We start from the raw sequence: 22,624 nt of genomic DNA, 5'->3' as shown, positions 1-22,624 counted from the left end.
CATCGGAGCCAGGTGGCGGTTGTTTGGGGGCGCGGGTTGTGACACGAGTGAGTGTCAGTAAACACACCGCGTTAGAGGACTCGTGGGGATTCGGTGACCTTTCCCTATCGCATGTTGTGTTGTAAATCTGTGACTTATTTTTTTAGGGTCAGTGCGGCTTGTATACGGCTGCATGCTGATAAGGATGTGTACTTGTGCCGCTGGTGCTTGTACACCTGTGTGTGTGTGTGTGTGTGTGTGTGTGTGTGTGTGTGTGTGTGTGTATGTGCTGCACTTTCCATTTTAAACGATGACTGAAGGCATATTGACCCCGAGGGCAGAGCAGCGATCACGCCCCAGCAGCTCGCCCGGATGCGAGGTCACAGGAAGTGTGTGTTATATTTAAGGACCTGTCAGCTGCTTTTCCTGGTGACACCTCCTGCGGCAGAGGTGTCACCGCACCTAATGAGTCCTCTGGCCTCCTGGGACGTTTTCACAAGGTTTAGTCCAAATAGCGGAAATGACTTGGATGTGACCCCCCACCACACACACCCACACACACACACACATCACCCATGACCCCCTCCTTCCCCCTCCTCCTCTGCACCTTGTGAGAGCAAACAGGAGGCTGCACAGACCCCGGAAAACCTTTCAGACACTGAGGACAGAAAATGTGAGTTTCCTCATGTTGAAATGATGATTTCCGCAACTTTGGCGACTTTGGGAACATCACAAAACACTTTTTGCAGTTGCAACAGCATCTTGCCAAAAACTGTCAGCAGAGTAAAGTGACCTTAAAGATGTTTCCTGCCTTCCTCAGAGCGAATTTAAAGTCCGATATTTTCTTCAGGAGTTGGTAGAGACCAAAACCAGAGCTAAAAGAAGAGGAATACACCTCTGTTACTGTTGAATGTGGGAATAAACATCTGGTTGATCAAAAATCGGGGCTCAAATATCTGAAATCAGCTGCAAAAAATGACTGCATCAAACTAAAAGCCTCTTTTCCATAAACTGAATGCTTTTAAAGGAGTAGTTCACCCCAAAATAGCTTTTTATTCCTCAAAGTGCATCTGGAGACCCGGGAGGGGGGTTCGTACGAAAGGGTCCATAAAATTACACAAAATCTTCTTCTTGTAATCTTCTTCCACACTGCTCGTCCGCTGCAATCCAAGTGTCCTGAAGGGATATTGTCCAGAGTTTACAGCAAACGACGTCATTTAGGACATTTTTACAGCCCTGGCGTTCACGTGCCCCAGGTCACGCGCCCCAGGCAAATTCAGTACAGGACTGTTTAGGTTGTAAAAATATCCCAAATTACGTTGTTTTGAGTAAACTCTGAACTATATCCCTTCAGGACACTTGAATTGCAGTGGATGAGCAGTGTGGAGGAATATCACAAGGTTTTTGTGTAGTTTAATGGACGTTTTTGTCTCAGTCGCTATTGAATGTCATATAAGGATTCGTTGGAATACCCCTCCCGGGTCTCCAGATGAACTTTGTGGAATAAAAAACTACTCTGGACGAAATTTAATTTTTTGGTGAACTATTCCTTTAATGTGAAGCATCGGGGATGAGAATGGCAAACTACTTTAGAGGGAGTTCAAGATTGTAAATACATTAAATATTTCCTCAAGGAAATGATGATACATCATGTCAAAATGGCTGAATTTGCCCCAAGAGACCAAATGTGAAACAGGAAAAGTCTTGAGCATCATGTGGTGCTGCTACACTGTGCATGCTGGATGCGAGGATCCCTATTCATTCTGCTGAATTTTCACCTTGCAGTCAGATGTTTGGCCTTTTCTTGGCCTCCCTCGACAACATGGTGTTTTCTCTGGCTCCGTGTGTTTTCGGTTATTGCAGTTTTTTTCTCTCCATAAACTGTGCACAGTGCTGTGCCAGGACAGTTGATGCTGGGTCCAGTACGTCTGGCACAACAAGTCATTTTCTGTACTGCGTCACCTAAATCACATGTCCCGGCCTCTCTGCTGTTTGGATGCACAATAACTGAACCTTTCAATGATGAGCGAATGCTCTGTAATTGTGCTGTTTCTGAACATGAGTCATTGTCTGGATGAGTGGGTTATTTATACACATGGAAGAGGAAGTGCACCTACTGAAATATGCCATGTCACCGCTAAAGTAAGGTTGAGTTTCTACAGGGAAGTCAAATAGATTCAGAGGTGGAAGAAAACAGTCTTTTTAAGTGATGTTTTTTTTCCTTCACCTGCCATTTCTCTGCACCAGAGTCATGAGGACGAAGGCTTTCTGGCTGAAAGAAGAGATTCTCATTGAGATTAATTACTTTTATTTGACGAACGACAGAAACAGCAGCGGCAGCAGAGACATATCTCCAACCGAAGGCACTGCAGTGACGCCTCGAACGTCGGCCTTTCATCTGCCATCTCTGCTGATACGAATATTTCCCCACCTCTGCAGATAAACTTAGACATAGAAGTAATGACTGCAGCTGTAATTACCTAATGCAGAGCTATTTCCATCGCATCCCACATGGTGGAGTTACACCGAAGCAGCTGAAATGTATTTTTTTTCTCCATCTTCTGCTCTCATTCAGATGAGATGTATAATGGGCGCTCAGATATGATCAAAAAGAAAACATCACAGGTAATTTAGAGGAATGGTGTCAGCCTGGTGGGTTGTTGTGTAACAGGATGACCTGAGCTGTTGTTTTCTCCACTGAGAATATGAGAAAGACCAGATCCTTGAAGAGGGTCAGCTGAGGTCCAGAGTCTTGTTTTTCTTTAAGGTCTGATCGTCTGCAGCTGAAACTTGAAGGATGGAGCCGTCCTGCTGCAGTGACATTTTTATCCAACTGTTTGATAAAGAAAGCAAATAATATCAAATGCCATTTCATTTTCTGTCTGTCACATGGAAAAAGGAGTGTCTGCAGAGATGGTGACCTCAATGACTGACCCTCGAAACACAATGCAAGAAGACGACAACAACAGCAGAAAACAAGCCGGTGGGTTGGAACTGGATGTCTGACGAGCTTCACCCCGGTGGTCTTCATCCAGGCTCTGAAAGCTGAGTGCGGGGGTTTAGTTTTTTCTGATGCTCCAGCAGTGATGGATGGATTGAGTCTGGATAATATACGGTGAGAAGTGGGGTCTGCTACAATGAAGTCATCCTGTAAACAGCAAATTAGGGTTTGGCAGAAACATTTCCAGCGTTCATTTGAATATCGCAACATCTGGCTTCCTCCTGAGCCAGAATCAGGGTGGGTGGGTGTGTGTCTTTGAAGAAGTAGCTTTGGTCTTTCTACTGTACCACTCAAATCCACTTTCTCCTCCCTCTCTATGACACAACAAAAACACACAATGTATTCAGATATATACATTGGTTTACACGTGACTGTGTACCATCAAGCATCTCCAAAACCTGGTTTTCCAAGTTCAAACTGCTTGTTTCCTATTTCTTACTGACATTTGAAGCTTTACCACCAAAGTTTCCGCCCGCAAAGAATCATGTCATGTTCCCACTCCCATAAAATATGAGCGTTTCCCATAGAGACAGACATAAAGACAGAGAATATGGAAACATACTGATGTTCAGTTAAATCTTCTAAATCCCACAAACCCCTCTTTATTTATATCCACATTTCCATAACCTGAATATAAGACGCAAAATGAGACAAATGAACTAAAATATGTCCAGCGAATTCATTATTCCACGCTTCCTGTGAGTCAAAAGTTTACATTCACTTTTCTAGTATTTGGTAGCATTGCCTCTAAATTGTTTAATTTGGGTCAAATGCCCCAGGTAGCCTTCCACGAAGTTCTCATTGATGTTGTTGTGTTTTTCAGCCTGCAAGCCTCACTTGTAATGGTCATTATGGGCAACCAGTTCAATTTTAGTTTCATCAGACCAAAGCACATTGCTACAGAAAGTCCTTTGGGATTAATTTGCACTTTTCCACGTAAATTCATCTCAAGGAGACTGAGTAGGTCTCCTTCCTGTGTTTACACAATTGTGCAGAACCTTAAGATGTTTGAAAATTGCTCGAGAGGGTAAAGCGGCAGACTTGTGGAGGTCTTGGCTGATTTATTTTGATATTTCAATGACGTCAAGCAAACAGGCATTGAGTTTGAAGGTTGAACTTAAAAATTTTCCTCAGGTACACCTTCACTGAACCCACCAGAGTTTTCCAAGCTGTTTTAAAGGCACAGTGAACGTAGCGTATATAAACTTCTGACCCACTGGAATTGTGATGTAGTGAATCAAAAGCAAAACAACCTTGGAAAAAACTGCTTGTGTGCCTTTACTGGCTTGGGGGGGAAAAAACTGTAGTTTGACAACATGAAATCTGAGGGATGATTAAAAATGAGTTTTCATTTTTAACCTGAGTGTGCGTGTGTGTGTAAACTTCAACTGTAGGAAAGACCAAAGAATATGCAGCAAGAAGGAGACTCATTATCTACAGCAGGAGAACGTATATAAATCAATGCAGTGCTATTACTTCAACTCTCTCATGGGCACATAGCGTGGATCAAAATTATAGGAAACAGATAACCAATCATACAGTGAATTAGAGACGGGCAGACACCCAGACTGATTTGGCTGAGGAAACAAATCAAGGGGTCGATGTGCATTATGTTTATGAACACAAACCGCTGCAGCGTGGCGCCCCAGTCAGACGCCTTTCAATTGAAATCAGTGAATGCATGTTGCTCACTCATTATCTGCCTAACAAAACACATGCTAAGACACACACATTCACACACAACATCGGTAGATTGACAGCCAGTGTGGGTGAACTTAAACACACAATTGAACAGAGCAGGGACTGCAGCAGGAACCTTTTTTTTAAATGGGCTCATTAGATCTCACCTCAGGGCAGATTTTCTAAAAATAAATAATCATAAAGTAATTAGTACGCTTTCAATTAGTCATTAAGGTGAGGTTTTAATTGAATGTTCTGCTCTCGTGGTTGCAAATGACTGATTTTGCGGCGACGAACCGCACTTCAGTTCATCACAGCTTATCCAAACACAAGTATACTCTGTCTATAAAACCCATGATGTTATACAACTAGAATAAAACACAGCAATGTGGTGAAATACAAACTCATAAATAGAAAATTTGATGACAACACTTAAGGCCAAACACTGAGACTGATAGATGAGCTGTGTGACTTGATGGTGTGTGAGAGTGTTTTGATGACGGTTGGTAGAAACTCATCATCTTCAGGCTTGTTTTCAATCATAATCCAAATCATATGGTCTGAATCGAATGGCGTTGGGAGCGTGCTATTTTAATTTAGTTGTGACATCTACCTGTTATGTTGCTGTTGTGAATGTTTTTACACCTTTGTATCACAAATTGCCACTTGTGCACGATGAGGAAACCTTTGACATTTGAATAGGGAACACTGGTGGAGGTAGTAAGGAAGTTATATATAGATAGCCTCGTGTTAAGGGACATCCACAACACATGACGTCGACTTTATCGAACACAGAACATGCCATAAAGACACTCCGACCCTCTGAGGCTGCATCGTAATGTTAGACCTGACTCATCCCATAAGTGCATTTTCAACCCACTCTACAGTACTTACTCACCTGTGTACACTTTTTGCCTGGTGATAGTCGTCCATATGGCCTCACTATTCCACTGACAGGGACCCTACACACACATACACTTTCACACACACACAGAGGAAGTCACACACACACACAAAAAAAATCTTGTCAATCTAAGTTTAGGATGTTGATGACGCATGTGCTGATGCCCCAAAATTACAGAGCAGATTACTGAGCTCACTGTAATTTATGGGAGAGATTCACCCACTTTTTTTTTAGGAGTGATAGACTACAGTTCCGGGATTTACCAAAAATAGATATTAACTCACTTTCCCAGTGTGTGTGTGTGTGTGTGTGTGTGTCTGGTTGTGCAGAGCCCTTTGGTTCAGATCTCAGGAAAGTCCCAACCATCATTGTAACCTCAGCACATTAACTGTGTTTCCAAAGCCAAAAAAGACTCAATAAACAGAATATTTGTCAAATATGATTTTATATCACCAGATAATGTTGGGATTTTGCATATTGACATTTATTCCTATAGCTATAGTTATAGATGTTGTGGGTGCAACAATAACACATGTTTAGATCGAGACTACAAATACTCACAGAGTTAGTAATGACTGGCAACAAGTCACTGAAATAACTTTCTTTGGAAACTAACACTGTAGTTTCTTCAGACCTCACGGTTTGATTTAATGAGGCATCCTGGGTAATTTGAACCACTCTGCATGCATCGGGCTGTAGATGATCATCAGAATGAACAGGTCGTATTTCTTAATGGGGGTCTTTTATCCTGATGGCTTTTAATGCCGGTGAACAGAGAGGGGAAAACTACAAACTATAAACAGCTGCATTTACTTATTTAGAGTAAATATTGTGAACGATTTGATTATTAAATGTAAACAACCAATGCACTCTCTGTGATGACAGATTAGTTTTAATATAGCTGTAAAGTTTAAACTTGACTCTCGCTCGCTCTCAAGTCATTTTCTCCACAGCTCATAGCGTAACGTAACACACCCCCACCCCGAATTTGAAGAAATCTTGGCTCCCCTTCGCCACTCACACGACCTTTTCTGTTTTCTATAACGATCCCCTCGGACTCTTAATGTCGACAGCTGTGGGCATTTCAACAATTTCCAACAAAACCTGAGACTTTTCACTCAAGGATGAGGCTGTGGGTGAAGACCGCGCAGTCCGGGCCGTGATGAGGTCCAACAGCTGGGCTCATCCCTCTCTGGCAGGCCCACGCTGACTGAAGTTTCTAATGGCCGGTGGAGAAATGAGCCCTGCTGTTCTTGCCAATCCCAGTGCTGCATTTGGAGAAGTGAGACATTAGGAAAATTCACAGAGAGAGTGACAGATGTGTGTGTGTGTGTGTGTATGTGTGTGTGTTTGATTAAGTTTTGCGGCCTGAAAACGTAGTTAGTTAAAGTTTCTTCATTCATCATTCAGGCCTTGTATTTGTTTTGCTCCCCTGTACATCTGTTTACGTCCTTGCTTGGGCCTCTTGTCAGTCAGCCTGTCCTATACCTGTCTCTGTCTGTCTTTTTCAGTCTGACTGACATGATTACACTCAAGCTGTGCAAGCAAGACTACGTGCGATCGTGGGACTCTAAGGGGATTGCACTGGACCGCTTCGCATCCGTAATGAATTTTCCTCCCTAAGTCAGGATTTGAGCCACGGCAATGATGGAGCACAGCGCGCACTGGTGTAATCGTCTTGGGAAACTGGCAGAATCCCAGCACACGTCTAACATGACACAACCACAAACAGAGAGAGGAGAGAGTATAGAGAGAGAGAGAGAGAGAGGTTTGGTAGAAAACAAAGAGAAACCATTGGAGCTGCTGGCAGGGAATTAGTTAGCTCCGCTGACTGTCAAAGCAAGTCAGTATTTGTGTCTGCTGCAGTCCACGCTTCATCATAGAGGTCTTAAACACACACATACACACAGCAAGTAGGTGCACCACAGAGGGGGGGGCGGTGTTCAAACAATCACTCAAACACACTGAAATCTTAAGGGATTTTTCTTGTCACAGCAAAGAATATGTCGGGAAAAGTGAATTTAAATGAGCGTCTGACAGCTTATACGAATGGCACATCATTAATTCTGTCGTCTCTGACAGATGGAGGCTGTTTAGTACCTTGGTATGTTCATACTTACTTACCACTCCCAGTTGATCCTCGTCTGGTAGCAGACAGTAAGATGCAAAGAAGCAAAAAAAAGAAAGGAAATACATGACAATGCAATGATATGAGACTTATGAGATCCAGGGTTCTCTTCTTGCTTAAACACAATAAGCTCATGGACAGCATCTTTAGTGCCTTCAAATGTGAAATGAATATGAGACTTTGTGTTTCCCTTAGGTTTTCTTATGGAGGTGATGCAGGGAAACTAGTTGCAAATATGTGCTATACAAATGCAACTGACTCATATTGTGGTCCATATTTAATTAATCACAACAAACAGCATTGTCAGGGACAGGCAGCAAGCTAGCAGTGTGGGATGTGGGGTGCCTGCTTGGTAGGGAAATTAATTAACTAAAACAGCAGTAAATGGCAGCAAATGTGCAATTTTCTATCTAGAGACTGTGTAGAGAGACTGGAGGAGGCCGGTCAGATACAGCATGTTGTTGACACGATGTGGAGGGGATGTGATGGTTTTCATTTTACTGTATGTGAGGACAGAAACATACAGTAGTGTACCATGGATGGATTCTTCTTGCTGTTGAAACTGGATTTCATAAGATTTTGATAAGAAATAAGAGATGCAGTGAAGGGTTTCTGAAGATTCAGACTGATAACGTCTATCTACCCCCAGTTATGCTCCATAAATGAGTTGCTTTGTCCATCAGTGTGCTGTATGGCAGAAAATATGTACTTTCATGTTGTTTTCTCATATTCGACCTTGATTGTATTATGACATCTCAGAGATAAAAAAAACAACAAAAAAAAACAACAGAAAAGAGGAACTTGGTGACTGACGTCTCCTTTTCCTGCTTTTAACAGCTGAATGATTGTATTGCAAAAATGTTTTCATTCTTTCTCTACTTTTATCACTAACCCTCTCGACTTTGTGCCCACACTCCCTCTGCAAAGACGCAAGCTCTGTCATTATTTAGAGTAGCTGTCCAGGTTTCTACCAGAGTGCACCTTCCCCATTGACCCTGCTTGTGCCGGAGCACTCGGCTGCTTCCTGATCGGTTCGACGTGTTATAGCGGCAGAGTTGGGTGTAACGCCCTGATCATTTAGTTTTTCTATTTTACTATCTCGCTCTGGGAAAAAAAAACAGCTGTGTCCCAGATTCCTGCTGTGACTCATATTGATGGAGAGATTAAGCAAAATGACCTGCAGGGCTGGGAGTATGTCAACAGGCATGAGTTACAGGGTGAAAAGCTGAGCAGTACGAACTGAACGGTTTTTGCGAGCAGCTCCGGCGGATGTGACAGTGAAGGATGCTGCACGCCGGCGCTGAAGGACAGTAGGACACAGACCTGTCCGAGTTAATCGCCCCCCGTTCTTCACAACCATTACAACCCGCGTCCTGCCGTCCTTCAGCAATCAGCCAACCTGAAACAAGCATCTCAAATTAATATCAATTACTGTAATCTTCCACTGATGTCCAACTGTGGACTTGATGTAGGAGATGAGCTGTCCCTCCTTGTCTCATCCTAATGGATCTGTCCTGTTCCTCCTTTACTCAAGGACAAAGGTAGGCTGCATGGATCCTACTATACCCTGATCTGATAGGTCGGACGCTGTATAGCTTCATAATTTCACTCACTGACAGAATAAGCACAACGTGTGAAATAATTCCTACATGTCCATAGATTCCAGCAATGGTTTGTTCCTCCACTGCTTCAAATAAACAACACAGGTTGTTATTATTCAGTTTCCGGTTCTGTGATGAAGCTGCAAATACAGATGATGCAATACACTGTACTTAGCACCAGGTCTCACATTCAGCGCTGAACCCTGCTGAAAATAACACATAGCCTGTGGTGTAATATCTGTATTTATACTAGGGCTGCTGGCATTAACGTGTTAATGTAAATTCCTTTTAACGCCACTTTTTCTTTTAATGCGCAATTAACACACGTTCTGTTATTTTGGCCTTTGGCCTAAACCGGCAGTGAGTTGCTTTCAGTAGTTAATGACTTTCCTGCTGTGTCTGTTACTGAGACAATAAACCTTTTAAATGTGTTCATGAAATGTGAAAATGTGGGTTTTTTGTGTCTAAAACGAAATGAGGTTCAGTTTATACTGATATTTGCCAAAATAAAGATGTTTGCCTATAAAATGATCATCATTCAATTATCACATGGTTGCCATTTATTTATTATTCAAAGCAGCAGGTTGGTGTAAGTGAGACTGGCTGAATAACATGGCACAGAGGATAGGACATACACTACGGCACTTTGATACACTCAGACACAACACACACAATGCTTTTTAGTGATAGTTTAGTCCAATGTGAGACTTGTTATTGATAAAAACATTAGAGTATTCCCAGACTAACCCTTAACAGATTGCAGGGCCGTTATATTATTAAAAGGTGCTAGTCCAATAAGGGTTTCAGCTGCTGTCGACTTTAACTTCCTCCCAGTCGGTGCTGCACTAAACAATGCGAATGCTTACTTTCAGCACCATTCAGCATAATTGGCACTGACATCCACTGATTACCAGTCATTCACAAAAGCCATATTCAGCTTTAATTAATCTGCAGAAATCCGAGTTTACAGCACACGTCATTCGTTGCCAGAGGTGGATCCACCCTCTGTGAAACACCATCACACGCTCAGAAGTGTTTTTCTGTCTTTGTTATGAGGAGAACTTGCCCAAAAAGACATATGGGCAGCAGCCTGTAGATTACAACCACTTCAGTTCTGTAGAAAATCAGACAAAATGACTCGTTGTTTGTTGGTGTTTGACATTTTTAAATGTGTTAGTTTATACGTGTCCAGCTATACAACCACATGGCGCACCCAGCAATCAACCAGGACATCCACCAGACTTCAGCCATGTTGCTATTAACTTTTATATGTGCCGTTTTCTGTTATATTATATGCAGCTGCATGCGTCACTGCCCTTTCATTGTCTTATAGTGTCCAATCCCTGCAATGTCTGTAGTTTAGTTTCCTCATGGATGATCCAAACTGTGTCAGTTAGGAATCATTCTCCCTTTAAACCCAAACATATCTGCTATGACATATCATTTAATCCTGTCAGCAGTCCTGTCCTTTGTGATGCTTCTAAATATACACATCCATGTAGATCCACTGTAAGCTGCACAAAAAAACAAACAAAAGAAAAATCAGTTTCTCTCTCTGGTTTTATAGAAATCTTAAGAGCTCCACGTGATTTATCCTTTTTGGGGGAAAATCCCTCGAAGTCTTTATCCGTTCTAAACACACTGGAGTTGTTAAGGCCAATTATTTGGTCATCATGTGTGGATTTCAAGATTGGTTCAGAACAGCTGTGGCAGTGTGGTTTTTATGACTCATCTGAGACCAAACACATCTACATGTGCCTGTAATGCGCAGCAGGAACTGGCAGCGAAAACTGAAGAAGATGAAGAGAGAGGAGGAGGAGGAGAGGGAGGAGGAGAAGGAGAAGAAGAAGAAGAACCACCTACATCATGGTGTTATGTCAAAGATGCCAGGACGGTGTAGACAAGCACATCATTCAAATTATCACCTCAAGATGTTTCTGCTTTGCATTGCTTAAACACAGGTGGAAAACTGTGAATCTATCCTTAAAGACCTTTTAATTCCATCCAATGCTCCAGTTGCAGATGTCGACTGACTCCAGACCAGCCTCCCCGAGAAAACAGAGGCTCTGAATCACTTAACTTCTCATCAACAGGAGCATTATTCAACATACAAACAAAAAAACACCTCTTGAGCCGACACCCAAACCCAGACAAAACCAGTGCAGCATTTTCTCTCTCTTAACAATCCAGTCAAACAACGGTGTAAAAAGACAACAGCATGAATATGTGAGATCCATTTTCTGTCATCAGATTTTGAGCCCTGTCACTGCCATCCATCCATGGTGCATTGCAGCAGCCATGCCTGTGGTCTTCCGGTTTACTGTCCATTAGAAATCCCTCCCTCATATGTTTCAGGCTCCAGTTTTATACTAAAACTCCAAGCTTCCTGTTTATAAATCAAATAGCTAATAAAAGGTCTAAGGAACCTAAAGAAGTCTGCAGGCAGTGAGCCTCAATTATACAGAGCATCACGACACAGAGTAATGTGTCGGTGCCGCCTGCTGCTGTTAATCCGCTGGTTGCTCTTTTCCTCTTACATTTGCATTGATCAGCGCCACGGGGCCACAACGCTCCGAGGCGCTGACCTCTACAGCTATGAATTACCCTGCACACACATGATGACCAGCGCCAAGGCAGAAAATCACACTCATTCTGGACAAATTGCTGTAGCACCTCAGAGCCTCAGCGCTATGAAAGGATAATGTAACATTATGAGACAGAGTTGTTTTCGAGGTAAACTGAGTGATTTCAAAAGTGCAAGTAGTTCCGAGTATTTGCTTCATGTGTCCTGATGATACATAATTATACGTCATTATTTCACAGCGTGGTGAATGTGCAGGTCACAACTTGTCCACAAGAGTTTTTTACAGAGTTGTTGGATTGTGTATTTGATGAGTTTTAAGGGAAAGGTGAAAGTACCATTCGTCTCCATTGTGTTAGCTGAGCAGCTCACGTCTCTGCCCCGCCGATCTAAAAACAGCTTGCGCCTGTCTTTATGTCCAGTTGTTTAGCGGCTTATTCAACTGCAGTGATGGATGTCTCTACCAGAGAGCCTCAACAACTTCATGAGCTTCATTTGAGGAATAAACGGCAGTTTTTACCTGATGGGAGACCAACGCCTGAGCTACGGTAGCTAACAGTTAGCAAGTTTTATGTACTTTCTCTCTCTCTCTACCTCTCTTTCTTGCACGCACACACACAGCCCAGGTTGTCTGTCATATCTGTTGTAAACCTTTTAACAATAGCTTGTTGAGTACAGTTAACATCCTTGTTGCTTAGGTTTGAGTGTGGATTAAATGTTAACGGTTTGTTTTGTGATGTTCACGATGGTCCAATATTGCGATCCTGTTATTGATGAGTTGCATTTTAATAACAGCTGATAATAACTGTGTAGTTTGCATGGATTGTGATGAGAAGGTGTTGCTACGTATCTGTGCAAACCATTGCACAAAACCTGCTTGTTGTGACTTTTTTGCATGATAAGCCGAGGCTTCAAGCTTCAATCCTGCATAGTTCCTCTTTAAAGGGCGTGGGTTTGATTCCCATGTAGACAGAGATCACACCCCCAGCAGCAGCAGCCCCCGTGGAACTCACATTTTCTAGTTCAAGACTGTTGGAGTGTGTTTCAACCCCTTTGCCTGGCACATAATGCCGTTTCCACGACCAGCATTTACAGTAGCATGCGTGTAAAGCTTCGAGCACCTGCAGTAGCTCAGCACAAAGCGGTCGCAGTCTAACCTGTAAGAGAATCTGGGCGCCTTACCGCCAAACAACGCTCTCTGCTGTTCACACACAGTTTGTATTTCACACTTAATTTTCAATTTGCTGCTCGCCGTCCACCGAGAAATACTTCTCACCAGTCGTATCCAACTTCAAAAGCCGGCAGGGTGGATCTGAACATGTCAGTGATTTGGGATGGGACCCACTCCTGCAGCTTTTACTTGTGATTTAAGCTGACACAAGCATGTCCTGAAATTACAACAGGCCATAAACGTTCCTCCAACATCTTGTCACTTTTTTTTATTTTTTTTTTTAAAGCCATGACCTCGCGTGTCCTCGCACACAATTTGCACCTGTCTTAATAATGGCTTTTGGAGCTGGTGTCTCCTCAGTTGAATCCTTTTTCCATCGCTGCCACCCATCTGTTCTGTCCCGGTCCTGTTTCCAGTTCACATCCTGTACAAACTAATGAGCCTGAGGTGCAGACTCCATCGTCTGTTCCAATCTGCTTCAGCTGTGCACTAGAAGAAAAAAAAATAGAGTGTATGCCACTGGAAACCCAAGAGGAGCAACAGAGCAACACAACTTCTTAGGAATGATGCAGCCACCTGCTCGGCTTATCAGATGTGCAAATGTCAAAGTTTGTGGAACAAAAACGCCACCAGACTACTCTTTGGTGTTTGTGCTGCAGCTGATATGTTGTTGTGTGCTGGAGTGGAAATGTCGATCAACAAACTGAAACTGAACACAAACCTGTGTCTTTGTGTATTGTCTTTTTTCTTTTCTACTATGTGTGCTTTATAGAGATAGCAACATCACAAAAGGCTGCCCAGGAATTTAGATTATAGTTTATCTGTTTCCACTGACCACAGAGTGCTATCAAGACACTGCACTCCCACTAAAAGCCCAGCAGGAAAAAAAGAAAAAGAAAACTCATCTCGGTGCAAAACGCTGACAAATGGCTCACAGCTGATAACATAAAAGCAATAAGAAAAAAAAAGCAGCAAAGACAGAGAGAAGGAGGTCAAGAAACCGAGGATTTTTCTCAATCTCCATGTGAGGAGGAGTGGTATTTGTGTGTCCATGTGTGATGTGATGATCTGTGGTAAATGGTCTATGGTGTAAGTTTCAGGTGTGACTGAGTGTTTTGTCAAATTAAACTCCTCAGACGAACCTCTGGTCCATCCTACAGCTTCGGGGGAGGGACAGGTGAGCAGTGGTGCTAAGTCTTTGTTAGATAAAATACTAATATTAGCAGCTGGATATGGCACTGTGTCTCCAAATCTTTTACTTAGTTGACTCTGGTCTAGTATAACATACTTGAAAACTATACTTGGGTAAACATATCTTACCAGAAAATGTTAACGTCTGATATTTGCTTTACTTATGTATCAAATTGATATAATGATGATATTAAATGTACTTTGCATTGGAAGTAAAAGCAAAAAAAAGTGAACATTTCAAATCCTGATTATAAACTTCACTTGGGCTCCCTAATAGTAAAACATAATTCATCAAACATCAAATTCAAGAACCTTTCCTAAACTTTCTAGGCACATATTCCCTCAAATTCAAGCACCAACCACAGCACATTTACAAAGCTTCAGTGAAAAGCATAAAGTTAATCTGGTAGGAAGAATCTGTCAATCCAATGTAAGAAAAATTTCCTTACAAAATATGGCCACAGGTAACATCATCTTCATTGTCATCATGGAGTTCATGAAGTCAGCACTCTAGACGGGGAAACAGCAGCAAAGCCAGGTGCAGGCCATCTTCCTCGTATAATTGATTGTTTATTTATTATTTATTCCTCTTTATTTTCGGACATGCACTACTAGTATGTCACCAATTCAAATTGGAAGATGCTTGGGGAAATACTGTATATCAGAGTAAAAGTACACATTTAGGAAATGTACTGTAGTAAAAGTGAAAGTTGTCAGAAATATATAATTAGTGTAGTAATAAGTGCAGATTCTACTTTCTGATGTCCAGTCATCAGTGATAGTTCTCTTAATGTGAAGGCTTCTAGAGGAACTTTGGAAACTGTTTTAACTTTTATCTTTTTTTTTTTTTTGGTCTATAATTTCTTTTTTCCCTCTCTGCACTCAAACGCACTACAGTATGAGTCATTCAGAAAGCAGGCGGTGCTGCAGTGTCCACGGCTGCATGGTTATGGCTGTTACAATAATTGTTCTATATAGACTCCAACAGTGGAGACGTGACAGGGTGCCATTTACTGTATTGTTAAGTGACGCTGCGGCGCTGCCTACTCTCAGTCAGGACTCCAAAGTTAGATTGAGCGTTGGACAGATGTGACGTGTGTGAGCAGCAATCGGTCGTCTGATCCCATCATGAAACGGAAGCACCGAGCTTTTTTCAACTTCACCGCGGCGATATCATTTCAACAAGCTGCCATCAGGGAAGAGACGCATGTTAAAAACATCACTGTGGAAATGAACCACTGTGTGAAACTGCCAAACTCAGAGCTGAGCTGATGTAAATTTCATGCTCAGCACCGAACACGGCTGTGAGCTCCAGGGAGAGCCTGGTTTTAACGCACCAATGTCGTTCTCAAAGCTAATATAGATCTTTACAGCATTTCTAGTTGTTCTGTCGGCCTCGACATGGAACTGACTGGGATCTGTTCAGTCAGAGACTCGCTCCATAGTCACTGATATAAAAACCAAAGCCATTTTTTTTCAGAAGCCACAGATCCTCGGTATATTCTGACATCAAAATTTAAATTTTCAGAATCACAGATCAGAAGAAAATGTACATTATTAACCTGCTTCTGTCTCGGCAACAAACTCTTTCACTGACAACACAACATCTTTCTTCTCTCCATTGGTTTTGGTCCAGTTTAACTGCTGCAGAAGGGACTTATTTAGCCTTTAAACTGAGATATAACTATTTATTTGTTTAATGATATTGTTGCTGTTACAATTTAACAGTTTTTTGGATAACAGAGTCTTAATAGGCTGATTTAATCTTGTACTTGGTTGATCAGATGGTAAACTAGCTAAAATTCAAACTCTATTTTGTGTTGTGTTTTGATACTGTACGTCTCCATGAAGCCATCACAACCACCCTCCCTCCTTGGGAGACCTGAACCAGAGCTGTAAACCATGTCATACCATTGATTGTGACTGAGATGTGGCATCTTCTATATAGAGGGTCTTTGTCTTTGTGTCAGATAGCCTATCTGAGTTTCAGATGGAGTTATCGGTAGTGGGCTCAGACACATGACAGTGATATATACAGGAGTTTTATGTGGATCTTGTCAGTTCCTGATCCACTTAATAAGATCAGTGCTGCTAGGAAACTAATGGTGCATCCCTACAGGTGTATGGCATCATCAGTAGGGAGGAAATGAAGAGTCAGGGGTGAGTTAACCTGCAGGGCTTTAGACAGGAAACTGAGGTGATGCTGTAGATCCTGAATGGATGATCAAATTTACTCAGCTAACACTCAATCTATTCTCTAAACTGGACATATCTTATCTGTTTTGGTCCCATTTGACGTCAGTACTGGTTAAACAGAGCGCTGACTTGAATGTGATGTGTGCTCCGGGATCCAGATGCTGGCGTTTGTGATCGACGCAGAGCTAATGGGGTGAAGTTAACGCCACTGTTTTTACTGGTTCATGGCGACAGCTGAAGCGGGTGTACGACATGCGTACGCATTTGCACATGTGTCTGTAACTGTGTCGACACACGCACACATGTACAATTACGGACATATTATCGCACTGTCAAAAACACAAACCCTCTGTCGCTCAGCTCATTGATTTGTCTGGTTACCAGGCAGAGGGGGCTAATAAGGGGCAAATCATCTTCTCTAATAGCCCCGTAATAGGCAGCTATTACCCTGTTTGAGCCCCTCACTGACAGTAATGAGGCCAGTGGAGCTGTAATCAGTTCATAATGTACTGTGGAGCCCTGGCACATAGAGCAACATCAGGAAAAGATGGAGGCAGAGGAGAAGAAAACGACAGCTGAGAATTCTCAGATGAGGCCAAATGCCAACAACGCGCCGGCTTCAGGAGGAAATTAATTCATTCCCAGAGGATGTATCACGTAACACCAGTGTACACACACTGCTGCTCAAACACTGATAGCTCAGTGGGAACGATACAAAACGCCACACAATACGTAGCGGATTGTAAGCTTTACCACCTGCGTTCCCTGAAGGCATCAAGAGTGATGCCACGACGCTGAGCCGTCCCACTCAATTAACAGACATTGTGACGGGACGGCAAGCCAGAGCCTGGACTGTGTGTTTGCTAGGATTAAGGCAGCAGGCATGGCGAATCGATCAGGTCTCTCCCTATACAGAGCTACGGATGCATCCCCACTTTTACATGTAATCCATCAGGCTGGCTGGATTAACATGGCTGCATGTGGAGTATATCTGATCCTCCGTTCTCCTCGGTTTAGAAACCCAACATAACAATCTGTGAGACCTCCGTCTGTCTGTGTGTCTGTGTGTGTGTCTGTGTGTGTGTGTGTGTGTGTGGTAGATGAGGTGGATGAGTAACGGGACTGTCTGGACGAGGGACACAAATATTCCGATAGTGTGTCCAGTGTGTTACAATATTTCACGGTATCGTGTTCCAGGACAGTCTGCTCCAGTTTGGAAGCGTGGGAAAGGAGAAGTGCTGCCTGAACCAGGCCGGTCGAAGGGTTCGTGAGGTTTGTTTGTGTGTGTGTGTGTGTGTGTGTGTGTGTGTGTGTGTGTGTGTGTGGCAGCTGTAGCATCACTCAGTTTGTCCAGCATATCCAGTGATGTCATCCAAACTCATACACACAAGCGCTGTATGTATCAGGCTACTCTCTCTCTCTCTCTGATCATGTGTGTGTGTGTGGGTGTAGATGAGATCATACCAACAAAAGCACTGATTCCTGTGCACAACTTCCTTTTATAAAACGTCAATACTTCATTAAGGTCGGACAATCCTCTGCCGCGCTGAGCCGAAATCTGACACCTGCTTCATTATAAACATGTCCCGGCTGATCCAGGTGCAGTTTTTGCTGCAGGTGTCTGTCAGGTTCAGAGAGAAGTGTCGAGGTGACAGAGTGTGAAGTCGGATATTAGGAAATCAACCGTCCATGCTGGAGGTCAATACGACGGCACATGTACGTGCATGTGCTGCTACTTTCACTCATGTTAAAACCAGAAGACAGTTAGCTTAGCTTAGCATCAAGACTGGAAACGGAGGGAAACGGCTAGCCTGGCTTTGTGCTATAAGATAAGATGATCATATAACTTGCGTGTCTGCAGATCAGATTCCCAGCAGCAGCAAAGTGAATAAGCATATGTCCCAAACTGTCAAACTGCCCCATGATGCTACTTGTAATAAACCAGTGACTAATAATTTTAATGAAATGTAGTGTTAAGCTACATGTAGTGCCCTAGCTGTTCAGTCTAATTTCATCAAAACCAACATAAGCCACCATCCCCTCCCCCAGCACACACACACACCAGTATACACAAATAAATATACACATCTTTTCCTCCTCCTTCCTGAATCAAGAACCTGGATCACTGCATACAAATGAGAGGAAATGATTAAGACAGAGACAGCTTCATTTGGTGTGTGTGCGTGTGTGTGTGTTTTTGTGTGTACGTCTGTGTGTGTTTGTGTTTTTGTGTGTCTGTGTGCGAGGCTGAAATCATGTGCATCCTGCTGTCAGGTTTAGACTCTGATAAGACCCAATCAATCCAGCTTCAATCTGTCAGCCTGGTTTAACTGTTTACTCTCCCTCCACCTCCATCTATCCATCTGTTTGGTCCTCAATACTACTGTATATATATAGACTATATATTGAAACTTTATTGTCACTGTAGTTTTCTAAAAAACAAATTTCTGTTTGGCACTTTCAAAAACAGAAAACGCACAACATTAAAAACACAAACCACCAACAGTAGAGTTCCTATCACTGACATCAGGGTTATTAGAGCAGTGACTTCCTCCTCAGACTATGAATGTTTGTCTTTCTGTTGCATTAATGTATAAAGTTTGCTTTATTATTCTATTGTAGTTCTATTGCAGCTTCTATTTCTATGTGAATAAAGATTAGCACATAGATGGAGATTAGTGTTTGTCCAGCAGACTCTGCCTCGGAGCTACTGCCTCACCTTGTTCCTTTTGGGATTGGCTGGGGGCTTTAGACCAAAACTACCAGTTCAACAATGTCGGAGCCAGACCGTTACTGGGATCGGAGTGGAGTGAACAGATGTGCTCTCTCGGACAGCTGTGCAAGCTATAGCAGCATACACTCCGCTCTGTTTCTGCCAAGTTTGAGCAGTACAAGGCCAAGTAAATTGAATCATAACCCCAAATACGCTGACTTGGACAGGTAGAGTGTGTCCATTGGGATTCAAGCTTTAATAGGTGACAAAGCTACAAGCAACGGTGATAGTTTTATTATAGAGAAAATTGGAGGACAAGTAACTTTAATGCCCAATGCTTCTAGGAAATACACGGCTATAAAAAAAAAAAAGGGAGGACAGAACGTGAACGCTGCCCTGTGGAGGTTTATTGTTGGCAAACAAAACTTCTGTTTACATCCAGCTGAGTGCATCTTTGAGCTCTGGAAAACTGTGTTTCCTCCCTCATGAAATATTTGTAAAGACAATTTTTTGCATCCATGTTCTCCGGCTGCAGTCTTCTCCGCCTTGCAAAATATCTCGGCACACACATGCAGGTGCATCCTCATCCTCATCCTCAGCGTCATATCATCACTGGCATCCTTTAATATGGTGATGTGGTCAATAGCATCATGATTTGCTGCTTTGTAGGATTATGTCCTGCTCTTCTTTTGTTTTTTTTGCAGTCTAGCTTCTTTGCTGCTGAACATCTGGTTTGAAGCTTCAGTGAGAGACAGGAAAAACCAGAGGAGTGGGTCACTGACTCTTAATAGATAACAGGCCTTCAGCAGCAGCCAGATCTAAGGTAGTGTCACATTAAGTTGTAACACGCCGGAGAAGGAGCGAGCAACATCTCTCGACAGCTTCCAAGAAACAGAGCTCTTCTTATCTGATGGGAGACATTATGAGCTTGTCTGATGGATCCGTGGTCAGGACCTCCTGCCATGTTGGCTTCGCCATGAGGCTCCAGAGATCAGAAGCTTTCCACACACACACACACACACACACACACACACACACCGGGCTGAGCATCTTAACAGAAGAACCACGGGATAGACTTGTAATGTCACACAGTTTTTATACCGAGTGAGGATTTTTGTAACGGTGTGTCATCCACTTCAGCCAAAAAAACAAATCGTAATTCATATGAAAAACAATGTTTTGACTTTTCCAGTACATCCCTTTTGGATTCAACATGTCATTATTAGGTCCTTTGGGGGGTTGAAGTCCTCTGCAGAGTCCAGTTTACACGGCCACACCTAACTCTTCAGAACCAAATAAAATCTGACGTTTGGCAGATTCGGACCAGCAGCAGGGAGGAGGAGGAGGAGGAGTGAGTCATAAACCAGCTACTCTCTGACTGAATGTCGTCACTCAGGGACTTTATACCACGACCATCATCAAAGGCATGGAGCAGTCATTCAAGTTTGATTTCTGCACATTCTCATTCAAGCTTTTGTTATTCTTCTCCGGGCGATTAATAAAGCAGCCTCCAGCAAGATGAAAAGCCAGACGTCAAACCGCGGCAGAGGCAGATCTCTCCCAGAGAAACAATTAGACCTGAGCTTGTCAGAAACAAACACACACACACTCACACACTCACATAAACATATTAATAATAATACGCGTTTTTACTTTAATCGTCAGAGATTGCATAAAACAGTTGTTGTTCAAACCTCATCATGTATCCAGTGTTGACATTTACCGTTGACATATTCAGTCATTATTCTCTGGCTGACAACAGCTGCCTGTATAACCTTTTAGATGAGGCAATTTTTTTTCTTTCTTTCTTCAGATTTGTTCTTGCATCAGACTTCTTTCCTAATCATTAAGCGACTACAATGCACGCGTGATTATCAGGTCTGACAAAGGGAAAGCAATTTTGTGAATGTGAGGGAGAGAAAGGCTGGTATCAAAGCAAAGAGACAGGTTCCTGAGATGACGAATGAAAATCCACCGAGCGCCGTCGTCTCTGCTTTGACGCTCTTTGACGATGACAGATTGATTTTATAAATTAAAACCACAATGTCGTTAACGGTCAGTCTGATAGAGGTGTTTTCATTTGCGGCGGAGCTTCGGTCTGTCTCGGTGGGGGACGTGTTGTTTTCACCGCAGGTGGATGGGATTCTGCAAAAAAAAAGAAATAGAAGAGAGAAAAAGTGACCATGTCATGCATTAAAATGAGAGCCATGATGTGTAGATCAGGGAACTTGACACACTGCATGGGTCACACCCAGTTTATCTCACCCAAGAAATAAAGCAATTGCCCATAACTGGACGTGGCAGGTCTGTCAAGCTTTAGATTTATGCACATGTTCAACAGCGAGCATGAGGCTATTATGGGTGCATTTTTAGCCTGTACTATAAAAAATAAATAAATGAATAAAGGAGGAAAATGGCAAAGAAGTCATTAAAATGTGTGTTTGTCTGCACAACATGAGCTGCAAATGTCAGCATGTGCAGCCGACTACGTGGAGAAGTTAACACATCCAAAAAAGAAAAAGAGCACTCACTTTACAGTGTAGCTTGATTGACACTGCAACGCTGGAACATACTGGTTTTTATTTCCACCAACACTGCTGAGGCTGATGATTGTTTGTCTGGGACGTGCAGCTTTAGTCCGGACTTGTTACAGGATTGTAGTCTTTTGATATTGTTTCAAACAGACAGTCTTTTCAACCAGCTCATGGAGTTAACATTATTAGCTGGCCGATAAGACTCTGCTAGCAGCAGTTTATATGTCAGCAGTCACCAGCTAGAAGCCCGAGAAGCCAGATTAATAGCGATTGGATTAGTCTGGCTGTCAGATGATTAGATGAATCTCTGGCTTGTCAGAAATATTGGTTATTGATTTACAGCTTGGACAGTCTGATAGTCTCAACATCTGGTATGCTTTAAAGACCATTTCTAGTTGTATTTCAACTCTAGTTTTGTCATTACAATGATTGAAATAAATCAGAACTTTTTCCTTTTTCATCATGTTTTCGTTCAAAGATTTATTGTTGGATTTATTAACAGTCCTGATTTTTGTGTTTATTCCCAGTGTGGGCTCATAAGTAATGAGCACCTGATTAAAACAAGTAGCAAACCCAATGCACTGTCTGATTTGACACTGATCACCAGCTCTTACTGTCTCAATTCACACGTGGATATTTTTCTGCACTTTTTCTTAAAACTGAAGTTATTGTCTGCCGTTTTTGAAAAGAATACCTGCTGCACACATGCTGACTTGTCAAAAACATCTTGGTTCATGCTGAAAATTAATGTTGGAAATGCAAAAAAATGCCCCGTAACGCACTGTCAGAAGCCAAGTCCACAGGTGGCAGTAAAAAAAGACACATTGGCCAATCAAACAAAATGCCCTAGGCACGACAATGGTGCATGGCAGGAAGGAGAACTAGTTCTCCAAATCACAGTGGATAAGAAAATTAACAAAACACAGGAAAATGTTGACCGAGAGT

Source organism: Trachurus japonicus, chromosome 20, assembly GCF_045865225.1.
Source record: "Trachurus japonicus isolate A0001 chromosome 20, Traja_1.0".
Lineage (NCBI taxonomy): Eukaryota > Metazoa > Chordata > Actinopteri > Carangiformes > Carangidae > Trachurus > Trachurus japonicus.
This window is presented reverse-complemented; position numbering follows the sequence as displayed.